This window comes from Arvicola amphibius, chromosome 2 (assembly GCF_903992535.2).
Source record: "Arvicola amphibius chromosome 2, mArvAmp1.2, whole genome shotgun sequence".
In the NCBI taxonomy this organism is placed as follows: Eukaryota; Metazoa; Chordata; class Mammalia; order Rodentia; family Cricetidae; genus Arvicola; species Arvicola amphibius.
Window position 1 is genome coordinate 192,817,262 of NC_052048.2, and position 12,176 is coordinate 192,829,437.

Here is a 12,176-nt window from a genome sequence, read left to right on the forward strand (position 1 = left end):
ACCTGCAATGACATTTTATATATAAAAACAATATCAGTATCCTTAAATGACTATCCCTCATTTGCATTCCTCAGTCATTTCTTAATTGCTTTAATTTATAATTTATTTGATTAGCTTTTAACGAAAGTGTACACATTGATTTTCTTTATGTGTACAGTCTCCTCTCTCTCTGCTCTGTCATCTCAATCCTTCATATTTTATTCAGGGAAGACGCCACATCCTTGGTGTATTAGGTTTGCTACAGTTATTTTCATTGCTCTTCCAAGTGCAGCAAAACAGAAGTTTGATCAGTACTATGTTAGATTTCTTTTGGATAATAATATGTCAATAAAGGTGGAGCAACCTTCCTCTGAGAGACCCACACTATCTGATTGTATGCTTTGTGAGATTAGCAAGATTTGAGGATCAATTGTGTAGCCATTACCAATGGCAAACTCTTAACATTTTGATGTCATCATCTGTCCCTCAAGAACTTGGAACAGTTCTCTAAGCAAACATCCCTTCATCCTAAGGTTTTATAGTGACTGTCAAAAAAAAAATCTCTCCTCTCAAAGGAGATCAGAGGTAGTTTATTTTCGAGCTAAACATAAATGACTGTGACCCAGCAACATGGATTTAGGATGTAGGGTTTCCCCAATTCCAATGTTCTAACATGGTAACAGTTCCATGAAATTTTTTATAGGAACAGAGGAAAGAAAGTCATAAATCAACACAGTGCTACTACCAGTAATAAATCATTTCTCAGTCTGTGCTGTGTGGGTGGTACCAGATAGATGGTACCCATTCACACGGCTGCCCGGGTACACAGTCATCCTCCATCCTCAAATGGAGTCAAAGTTGCTTGTTAGATGGAGTTTCTCATGGCAAGGCAGAGCCTGAAAACCACTGTTGTACAGAATAAAAAGGAGCATAGGACTGGCCACAGTCTGTTCTCAACAGTAAGCAAATTTTAGTGAATGAAGAATACCTTCATCTTCTGTAGTCGAAAGTGGCTTTAGAGAACATTTTATCTAATACCACATTTTTAAAATTTTATTAGTTCCTTGAAAGCTTCATACATGTATTGATCATATTCTCCCCCCCCACACCCCTGCTCTCCTCAAACATACTCCTTTTCTCTACTCAGTCAACTTTGTGTCCTTTTGGTTTTTTTGTTTGTTTGTTTGTTTGTTTTTTGGTTTTTCGAGACAGGGTTTCCGTGTAGTTTCTAGAGCCTGTCCTGGAACTAGCCTTTGCAGACCAGGCTGGCCTCAAACTCAGAGATCTGCCTGCCTCTGCCTCCCGAGTGCTGGGATTAAAGGCGTGAGCCACCACCGCCCAGCTCCTTTTGATTTGTTTTTAATGCACATTTGCGCTGCCTTCTTGGATGTGTGGTCCTCCACTGGAGTGTAGTAACCTTACCAAAGGTTACAGTCTCGGAGAAAACTGTGTCGCCCTCTTCCAACAAGTAAGACTGTCATTGGAGTGAGGTCTTCTGCCCAGCCTCCAGCTTCCTGCTGGGAGTTTCCTCTGGCTTGGACTTGCCAGACCAAATCCACTCTGCCCTCCCTTCTCCTGCTCCAGTTTAGCCTCTCAGTACATTAACCCTCTCTTGTCCATTACACTTTAGTTCTTCTATCTCCTCTCCCCTGAAAACCGTCTCCCCACGGCCTCTTAGTCATTTCCTGCCCTCTCTGAGTTTGGATCACAGATATTCAAAGATTCTAAGCTAACATCCACAAACGAGACACTGTTTTCACTTGGGCAAACTAAATCCTTTCTATTTTAAGTGGTTTGTCCAAATGCACAGCACAGTGTCTGTTACCTCCAAAGCCTCTGACCTCTAGTTCATTGTTTCCTATCATGCGTTCTGCCTCTAGTCTAAATTAGATAATTGAGAGTTAATTACTTTTTATCATATTCTATTTCTGTGATCTTTTGGTTTATTGCTCCTTCCTTCCTCTCCACTCTCTCTTCCTTACTCTTTATTTCTTTCTTCCTTCCCCCCCCCCCCATACTCTCTGGTCCCTTTTCCCTGTATAATAATGGTGACTGTCCTCTGCCTGTCATTCCCTTGCATATGAGTAATAGCAAACCTAGCCAAGGACTTCTGACAACTCCCTATGTTTCCCAGATAAAGGTCAGCCTGCTCAGTTGGCCATTGATAGAGTCTCCACTCTACTTATTTCCAAGTTTTGTTCAGTTTTTTTTTCCTAGAACTTTTGAAAAACTACTTTCTTTGACAATAAAAAATAGTAAAAAGACCAAAAGTTTACTTTCTTACCTAATAGTGGTGGGTGACCCTGTAGGTTTCAGAAATAATTACCACTTTGAAATAACGAATCTGATTAATGTTACAGGCTTGCTGAAATAACAAAGCAAAAATGAAGAGCTGGTTTGTTTTCTTCAACACTTTGGTCCAAAACAACATATCTTTTCCAATTTCCAGGTCAGAGATTTGTTGGCATTGAGGGAAAATGATGAGATACTTTACACATACGTTAAATTCTGTGTGTGTCTACCGGGTTTCAAGTGACCAAGCAGGGTATCTTCAATTGCGTTGTTTTCAAAACCACTCTTTTCATTCAGCAAGCACTTATTGAAAACATGTTCCAATATGAAGTGTTAATACCAGGTAGCAAGAACTAAGCAATTAAAGTGATACCAATGTTGCCATCAGGGATCATCCATAGAGGCAGCTGTATGAAATATGTTATCAACACAATATGATAAATGGAGACAGGTGGTAAATAGGTTATTGGAAAAGCTGGAGACAGACCAAACATCTTCCATTGGTCTGACACTGAGGAATTGGGAGGCAGGAAGTATTTTCTAGCCAAGGACTTAGACGTGGACAACTAGGAGACTAAGAAAAATGCCAGGATAGGTGAGACCATCTTTCTAGTGGGTGAATAGGATTTGCTGGGGGAAAAGAAGGAGGGAAAGAAGTAAAGGAAAGATAAAGGGAGGGAGAAAAATAACCTAATACATTTGTACTTCTGTTATAATTAAGGTGATAACACCAGTTCGAGTCCCTTGAATATGTTCACCCTGCTATCTGGAGGGTTTTCTTTCCCTAAAAAGTTATTTCTAGCTAATTATCCTCACTAAGGAATGTAATCTGTCAGCCTGTCTTGCTAATGTTCCTCACAATGGAGGCTGCTCCAGTGAATAGAAACTGACTTAATGGAGAAAATTAGATACTTAGAGGAGTTGATTATTTGGGGATTTTCTTCCAAGGTGAAAAATGTCATCTGTCGCATCAAGAAATTTTTAACCGAGTCTAGTGGAGGAAGGAGGAGGCTTCAGCCTCTCACTGGGAAGCCACTTAAATCCAGTATACTGTAAGGCTTTTCCTATGGGATACAGCTTCCCATGTGCAGGGAATTGAGTGTCAAGGTGAAAGGAAGGACCACCTTAGGATTCTGTTCTGCTAGATCAAACCAAGCAGAAATGTTCAAATGTATAAAATTTGAGACAACAAAGGAAAGCAGGAGAATAAGGGGGAGATTCTTATAAAGAACAAAAATATTAGGATTGGCATGTGAAGGACAACAGTGCCAAACACAAACTAGGATACACCCCCAAGACACACACACACACACACACACACACACACACACACACAAAAGGGCTGGCCTGTAATATGGCATGTACAGGAAAAAGTACATGCTATAAGAATGGCCTAAATCTTGAAAGTTCCCATTCTTTGTCTAGCCATCAGTTCTAACTAGACTTTCTGAGTTAGAAAAAAAGTTAGAAGGTTGGTATGGGCATTTGGAAGGGAAAAATGGGGCCAGAAGAAAATAGCTTCTACCTCAAAGAAAATATGAGTTTATTTATTCTCAAACCAAACGTGAGAGACCATGACCCAGGTACACAGACTCAGACCAGCCTAAACACTGCATTCTAGTAATGTAACAGTTTCATGAAGTTTGATATGGTGACAGAAAAAAAGTATATCCTAAATCAAGATGCCTTTTAAGACAATTGGTGGAAGTACCAGGAAGATGGACTGCAAAAAGTGGGGAGCCTCTCTGCTGTAGGCTACAGGTGCTGTCTGATTAACAGTCTAAGCATTTAGGTTGGTGGAAGTTAAAGACCTGTTTATACATTCAAAAGGGATTTATATAAAGTCACAAGGATTTTAAATCAAATGAAGAGGCAGGCAATGCAGGGCTATCTAGAGGACTAGGAGCCCAAGATGACTCTGGTCTGTTCTCCATAATCACTGAAGTTCTAGTCAGTCAGCCTCTTGAAATGTCCAGTGTGACTGTGGCTTCTTTCTGAGAATTTCAGAACCAATGGGCTTCTAATCTTTTCCCCAACTCTGGCCTACCTCTTTTGGGAGTTCTCTCCTTCTTGACAAACTGCCTCTGCTTCCTTGTCCACCAGCGCATCCCCTTCTAATTATTGTTCTGGGATATAAACACCTAGAAATCTCAGAAGCAGGGAAATGCCATGCTAGAGTGTGGTGATTGCATGCCCAGTTATGCTAAATGTGCTATGGTAAAGGGAAAGGCAGGTGATATGTTTCAGTGTGTCAGATGGATGGGATATGTGGGCATTGTTGAAAGTAGAAGTTTGGACTGGGATTGAGGTGAGGAAGGAAGCCTTGGGATCATCTGGGAAGGAAGATCTCCTGGGCAGAGGGAAAAACAAGACAGGGGTTCTCAACTTTGAAAGCTTAGCATCTTTGGAATGCAGCTAGGGTTTAATGTGGTGTAGTTGATATTTGGAATAATGGAATAATAACTCTTTTCAACAAGTTTGTCCTAAAATCTTAGTAAATGATGAGTGAAATATTTAAGGATCCATGGGGACCATTAGCCCAGGATTCAAGGTAACAATTCCTTTGTCTCCATGTTTGAATTCAGACCAATATCTAATTATTCTCCTAATGCACAGGCATCAAAGAGGGACATTACTTGGCACATGGGACTGAAAAGTCCTCATGGGTGCCATTGAACTCCCTTTTAATTGGGTTGGAACAAGGTTGGACTACATAGTTCAGGCAGCCTTGAGCTCAGGCTCCACCTGCCTCAACCTCTCAAGGTTTGGGATTACAGGCATGCACCACTACACAAGCTCTACATGAGCTCTTGACTGATAAATAGTCACAAAAGGCATCTGTAGCAATGGAGAAAAAGGAAAAGGAAGATTGGCTTATGTTGATGTAAGTGCAATCACCACCTCTAGCTATAGTGGCAAAGAACTTCAGAACCTCCCCAGTGGAACAAAAACATTAACAAATAGCTAACAGTATTGAAGGGGAGGGGAAAAAAGACCTAGACTCCAAATTGTTTTTCAGATAGGTGAAAATGAGCTACGGTTATTTATACTTGTTCTCAGCACCTGATGCATCATCCATCTTTGGCCTGGAATTGTGAGCTGAAAACTCATCACCGTTTCCCACCACCTGCAGAAACATCATCTGCCCTGGGAACTCATTTCCTCCCTGCCTCCCACAGAGTCCCATCTGCTTTACATACCTTGTTTCTCAACACCTGACTAAAACTGCTCACACCACCTGAGTGATGCGCATAGCTGGGTTATGACCTGTCCAAACAGCCAGTGTCAGCTATAGACTAGAATCTCAAAGCATCAGCCTGCAGGGACTCATGCGGGGCTCACATAATGCACATTTGGAGAGGAGAATAAAAACAGTGACAGCAAGCCTACCGTGATTTACAACTGCAGGGTCATAAATATTGAAAAACCTTCTAAACAGAATTGCCTGTGAGTTATTTTATGATGAACTTTCCTACCTGGAAGGTTGGTGATGTTATCAAATGAATCCAATTATAAATGACTAGGACCCTCTATTAAACATTGTGTAGAAACTTTCTAACTTAATGGTTTGTAATAAAGTCTTATAAACGTGAATTCTTTAAATAACTAGAAGTGGCAACTGAGAAATGTAGTGACGAGCGGCGGGCTGTGTTCCTGCTGCCCAGCTCCAGGCTGCCTGGCTAGCTTATGCCCCGAAATAACAACACACAAATTGTATTCTTTTAAACACTGCCTGGCCCATTAGTTTCAGCCTCTTATTAGCTAATTCTCACATTTTGCTTTAACCCATATTTAGTAATGTGTATAGCACCACGAGGGGTGGCCTACCGGGAAGATTCTAGCCTGCATCCATCTTGGAGAGGAGAGTCATGGCAACTATCTGAGCCATCTACCTCACTTCCTTCTTCCTGTTCTGTCTACTCCACCCACCTAAGGGCTGGCCTATTAAATGGGCCAAGGCAGTTTGTTTATTAACAAATGAAATCAACACTAACAGAAGACTCTTCCACATCAGAGAAATTTGTTAATTTTTAATAAACTCTACATAGTTTTTTTGTGACCAATGTTTGCTAATCAGTTTTGTGTACATGAACATTTAGATAATATTTACCAAAAACCAGGCACACCATTTTTTGATATTTTCCCTTATTTATTTTAATGACTTGCTTATTTTTAATTTGTGAGAATGGATATCCTGCGTGCATGCTTGTGTGTGACACATATATGCCTGGTGCCCTCCAATCAGAGAGCCTCACATTCCCTGGAACAAAGTTAAAGCCAAAAGTAGGAAATATAATGAAGAATATAAAATTAAAATTTATCATCCTGATCTCCTTTTCAAATTCTTAGAGTTCTTTACTAATGGTCCATGTTCTTAAACTTTGTGACAATGTCACCATACTATAAATATGCAGATTTATGTAGCACAATTATGTAAATATTCTTATTTGTAATTTAACCTTCAATCTCTTGGTTTCAAAGATAGCCTGCATCAATAAAAAAAAAAAAAAAACCTTAGTGTTGATCTATTTTTAGAATACATTGTAATATTTGATTGTATACTCCTAATTAATCTATTTTTCATTCTTTTTAAATAGACTTTTAGGCTTTTTAAACTTACTATAACAAAAAGAGAGGGAGAAGCAATAATATGAGCAAATGGATCAAGACTATGTTGGCGATGCCCACTGAAACAGTTTACCTGTGTTAATAGGAGTTCCAGACTGACAGTGGGGGTAGCCTGAATAGAACCAAACTAGGCCCTCTGAATGTGGGTAACAGCTGCTGGTTGGGGCAGTCTGTAGGGCCACTAGCAGTGACACCATGGTTTATCCCTAGTGCTTAAAAATAAAATGCTTTTCTGTCTCCCAACTCTGCCAGATCTTCCTTCTTCACCCACCCAACATCATGCCTCTCTCTCTCTCTCTCTCTCTCTCTCTCTCTCTCTCTCTCTCTCTCTCTCTCTCTCTCTTTCTCTTTCTCTCTCTAACAAAACAAAGGAAAAATTAAAAATTACTGAGTCCAATTTGTTTTGACCAACTAACTACTGAGTATAGAGCCTTCCCTGGAGCATGGTTGATATATCCAGTGTCACTCCACTGGGAAAAAACAAACAAACCAACCTGATTTTCCCTCTCTCAGCAACTATCACTTGCGAATAATTCTTGGTGGCTTTGTGCCCACTTCCCCACTTCTTTGCTAAGATTTGGCCTAGCGGGAGCTTGTTCAGGTCTTGTGTGCACTGTCACTGTGTCTGTGAGTTCCTGTAGGCATCTTGCCTGTTGGGCTTACAAATGTTTTTCTTAAAGTGGTTCACAATCTCCAGTTCTTACAACTTTTCTACCCACACTTCCATGTAGATACCTGAGCCTTGATGAGAGAGGTTTATAAAGACAACCCATTTAGGACTGAGTGTTCAATAGTCTCTCGCTCTGCACATTGTCCAGTTGTGGGTCTCTGTTAATTCCCATCTACTGAAAAAAAAAAAGCTTCTCTGGTGAGGGTAGAGAAGTGTACTGGTCTGTGGGTATACCAGTAATGTCATTAGGAGTAATGGTATTATTATGATCATTTAATAAACAGATAGTAGGTTTTTCCATAGGTTATTTCTTTAGGGCTCATGACCTATCTAGTCTCAGGTTATTGGTCTCAACACTGTCAGGTATAGGTTCCATATCATGTAATAAGCCTTAAATTCAATTAAAAAGTGGTTGACTACTACCTTAACATTATAACACTATAGTTCCCATGGGTTTATCAGGCAGTCAGGACATCATTATAGCTCAAAGGTTTCATAAGATGGATGATTATGTTCTACTCTCGTAGCATATATAGTAGATCCTATCACTACTATACACTAATCAGTATGGCTGAAGCTTCTACTTGGGAATCAGCTCAATTTTGCCATATTATATGCTATAAGGTACAATGTCTTCCACAGTGGAGCCTAACTATCAGGTTTTGGGTGGTAATTATTAGCCTTGATGTTTGTAGAGGGACTATGGGACCCCTTTGACCAACAACTCAACAAGATGTAATCCATTCCTGGAGATTTTGTTTAATGTTATAAAGATGTCTAATTGGGGCATTAACACCCTCATTTTATGGTGATTCCATTTAATTATATATGTGCATTATTGAATATATGTAATAATAATATAATGTATGTATTATGACATAATAATGCATATATTATTACATATGCAATTATATATTTATGAAATATGTGTGTATATATGTATATAGTAATATCCTATAGTAAAAGAATTTCATATGATTTGTCAAAAGGCATTTAGGATTAGCTATTCCTCCACATATTCACTACTTTAGCCTGCCACCCACCCTCCTCATTTAATCCACCTATTCTTGTTTTCCTTTTATCTCTTTATAACACTATATTCTCTACCCCTTTTCTTGGAAGATCCCCTCATCCAAGATCCTTTAGTTACCTAACAACTGTGGTTATTCTAAATGAAACATACACATCTAAAGCAAAGCAAGCATCCACACATAAGAGAAAACAAAATTTGTCTTTTTGGATCTGGGTTATCTCATTCAAGATAATAGCTGAATAATATTCTAACGTGTAAATATTCTAACTGTCCAGGTGTCACCTCATGGTCATCTCTGATGTTTCCAGTTTCTGGCTGTTATAAATTGAGCATCAGGAAACACAGATGAGCAAGTGTCTCTGCAATAGCATGAGAGCCCTTTGGGTATATGCCCCAAAGTGATATAACTGGGTCTTATTGCAGAACTATTTTCAGCAATTTGAAGAACATCCACACTGATTTCCATAGTGTCTAAACCAGTTTGGACTGCCACCATCAGCAGTGTTAGCCTTTCCCAGAACCCTTGCCAGCATGTGCTGTCATTTGTTTTATTGATATTGGTAGCCATTCTGACTGAAGAACAAACATTTTTGCCTTGCCAGTCAGATAAACGCAAAATAAAATCACCATAGTTTAAATTTGTATTTTTTCAGATTTTTTTTTAGCTGAGCTTTCTTTTTCTTTTCTAAAATTGTTTTTATGTGTATTTCCCTGTGTGTTAGTGTCCTAGTTGTGTGACCCACTTGAAAAATTCATATTCCTATCATTTCTTTTGAATTATTTCTGTGTCTGTTATCATTTACAGATGATCTTTATGTAGTTAGCTCTTGTAGGTTATTACTTTAACTAGGCAAAGATGTGTTATATTTATTTATGCTGCAGAATATTACTTTAACTATGTAAAGGTGTGTTAATTTTGTTTATCCTGCATTTCTTTAATCATAAAAAGATGTATTGCATTTGTTTCACTTTGCCTGCCTAAGGCACCTGATTGGTCTCATAAAGAGCTGAACAACCAACAGCTAAGCAGGAGAAAGACTAAGAGGGACTGGCAGACAGGAGGAATAAAAAGGAAGAGAAATCTAGACTCCAGAGAAGGAAGGAAAAGAATGAGAGAAGAAGGAAAAATCGAGGGACATGTCCGAAGGAAAAAAAAAAAACAGGTAGATGCCAGACAGACTGACAGAGAAGAAGTGAAAGTAAGATATGCATAAGTAAGAAAGGTAATAAGCCCTGAGGCAAAATATAGATAAGGAGAAATAGGTTCGGTTAAAATACCTAGCCAGAAAAAAGCCTCAGTTAGGCCTAGCATTCAGAACTAATAATAAGTCCCTGTCATGATTTGGGAGCTGATTGGAGGCCCCAAAGACAAAGACTAGTACAGCTAGATACTGATCTTTGTTAGATCTATGTTTTATGAATATCTCTTATAATCCATGGCTTAACTTTTCACGTGACTTCTCATATTTCGATATGAGATAGGAAGATAGTTTAGGTTTAACAAACTCACATGTATGTGTTCTGCCATGATAATGCCCTCATTTTTTGCCTTGCTTAAACATAATTTAAATATTCTTTTAATTCTCCTTAAGTTTATCTGAAAGTCTGCATTTCTTTTAAGACTTTAATCCAACTGAAATAGGTTTTTATGTAATGTTAAAGGTATGGGTTAAATTTTATTTTCATAATATGGATAAATAATTTCTCAAATATATCTAATGCCAACTTTAATTACAGACTCAATATATATAAATATAGAGAGATAGATAGATAGATAGATAGATGATAGATAGATGATAGATAGATAGATAGATAGATAGATAGATGATAGACAGACAGACAGACAGATAGATAGATGATAGATAGATAATAGATAGATGATAGATAGATAGATAGATAGATAGATAGATAGATAGATAGATAGATGCTAGATAGATAGATAGATGATAGATAGATAGATAGATGATAGATAAATAGATAGAAATTAGATAGATAGATAGATAGATGATAGATAGATAAATAGATAGATAGATATAGATAGATAGATAGATAGATAGATAGATAGATAGATAGATAGATAGATAGATAGATAGATGATGGATAGGTATGATAGATAGATAGATGATAGATGATAGATTTTGCATAATGCTTTAGACTTTACTTTCATTATTCTAATTACCTTTATTTATACCAAATTTAGCCACTCGGTTTTAAGTGTGCATGTGTGTGCGTGTGTGTGTGTGTGTGTGTGTGTGTGCGTGTGCGTGTGTGTGTGTGTGTGCGTGTGCGTGTGCGCGTGCGCGTGTGCGTGTGCGTGTGTGTGTTGTGCATGTGTATGTCAGAGGAGAAAACTGACTGTCCTGACCTGTCTTGAGACAGGATCTCTCCCTGAACCTGAAACTTGGCTGATAGCAGCAAGTCACAGTAATATTTCTCTGCTCTCCACAGCTCTAGGGTTACAGGCACGTATACCATGCCTACTTTCTTACAGGATCATTTTTGAACTGCCTCAGTGACCATTGACATATTCATTTCTGGAATGATGGGTTGTCCCTGGCTCTCCTTTCAACATGTTTATTTCTAGTCCAGGAAGTAGTCATTTCTTCAAGGATCCTAATTTCTTCTCTTAATGGCAAATAGTATTTACGGTTGGCATTTGGTATTAGGCCTAGCATCTTGTTCTGGAGATTTTTTTGTTGTACTAAGTTCAAGCATAGGTCAACATTTCAAAACAAAGATATTGTCTTAGGCTCATACTGATGTTTTCAATTAAAATTCAAGTGGTGAAGGAGTTTGAGTTAATTTAATTTTATAAAGCTTATCATCGATTCTACTTTTCCTTCTTTGAGACTCCTGGGTTCTCAAACACAATGGTAATTATTCTCTCAGCTCATTCCATACTGTACAGAATCAGAAAAGGGAGTGTCTCATTTACCAGAAAGGCCAGTGTGAAAGAGCATTTGTTTACAAGACAAGGAAGATGCACATTCTGTTAAGAGCAAACAGCTTTCAAAAAGGGCTGTGATTTGATGGGGCAGAGGTCACTTTAGAAAGAGAGACAATTGAGTTACCAAAAGGCAAGAGATAGGTTCCAAAATCAGGATGGAATAGTAATTACAATGAGCTTCACACTGGAACTGCTGGCTGATGTCAAAATCACGACCAGGAACAGTACTTCTTTCTGCTAGTGAAAAGTCTTTCATTATTTTAATAAAATATTAATTTTTGTTCCTATAAGCAGAACATAGATCTAAGACAAGAAGAGATAGCACAAGGAAGATAGCTCTTCAGCTAAGAGGAATGGTAGTGGAAGGAAGAGGCCTGAGTTCAAAGCACCAACACCCATATAAAAGATAGGGATGGCTATACGTCCTAGCAAGTCCAAACACTGGGCATAGGGCGTACAAATGGGCAGATCCCTGGAGTGTGCTAGCTGGTCAACCCTGTCAAAACTGTAAGCTTTCTGTTCAGTAATAGACCCCATCTCAAAGTCAGGAGAAGTGATGTAAATATGCATATGTAAAGTGGAATAGCTGTAAATGAAAAGAAGTTTTCAGGAAAATGGGTGGACTT

General features: G+C 38.6%; 1 protein-coding gene across 1 annotated transcript in view; it reads left to right on the plus strand.

The window, feature by feature from the left end:
• Positions 1 to 12,176, plus strand: part of Cntnap2 (contactin associated protein 2) — a 1,482,107-nt gene that overhangs the window by 736,425 nt on the left and 733,506 nt on the right. The window lies entirely within an intron of this gene.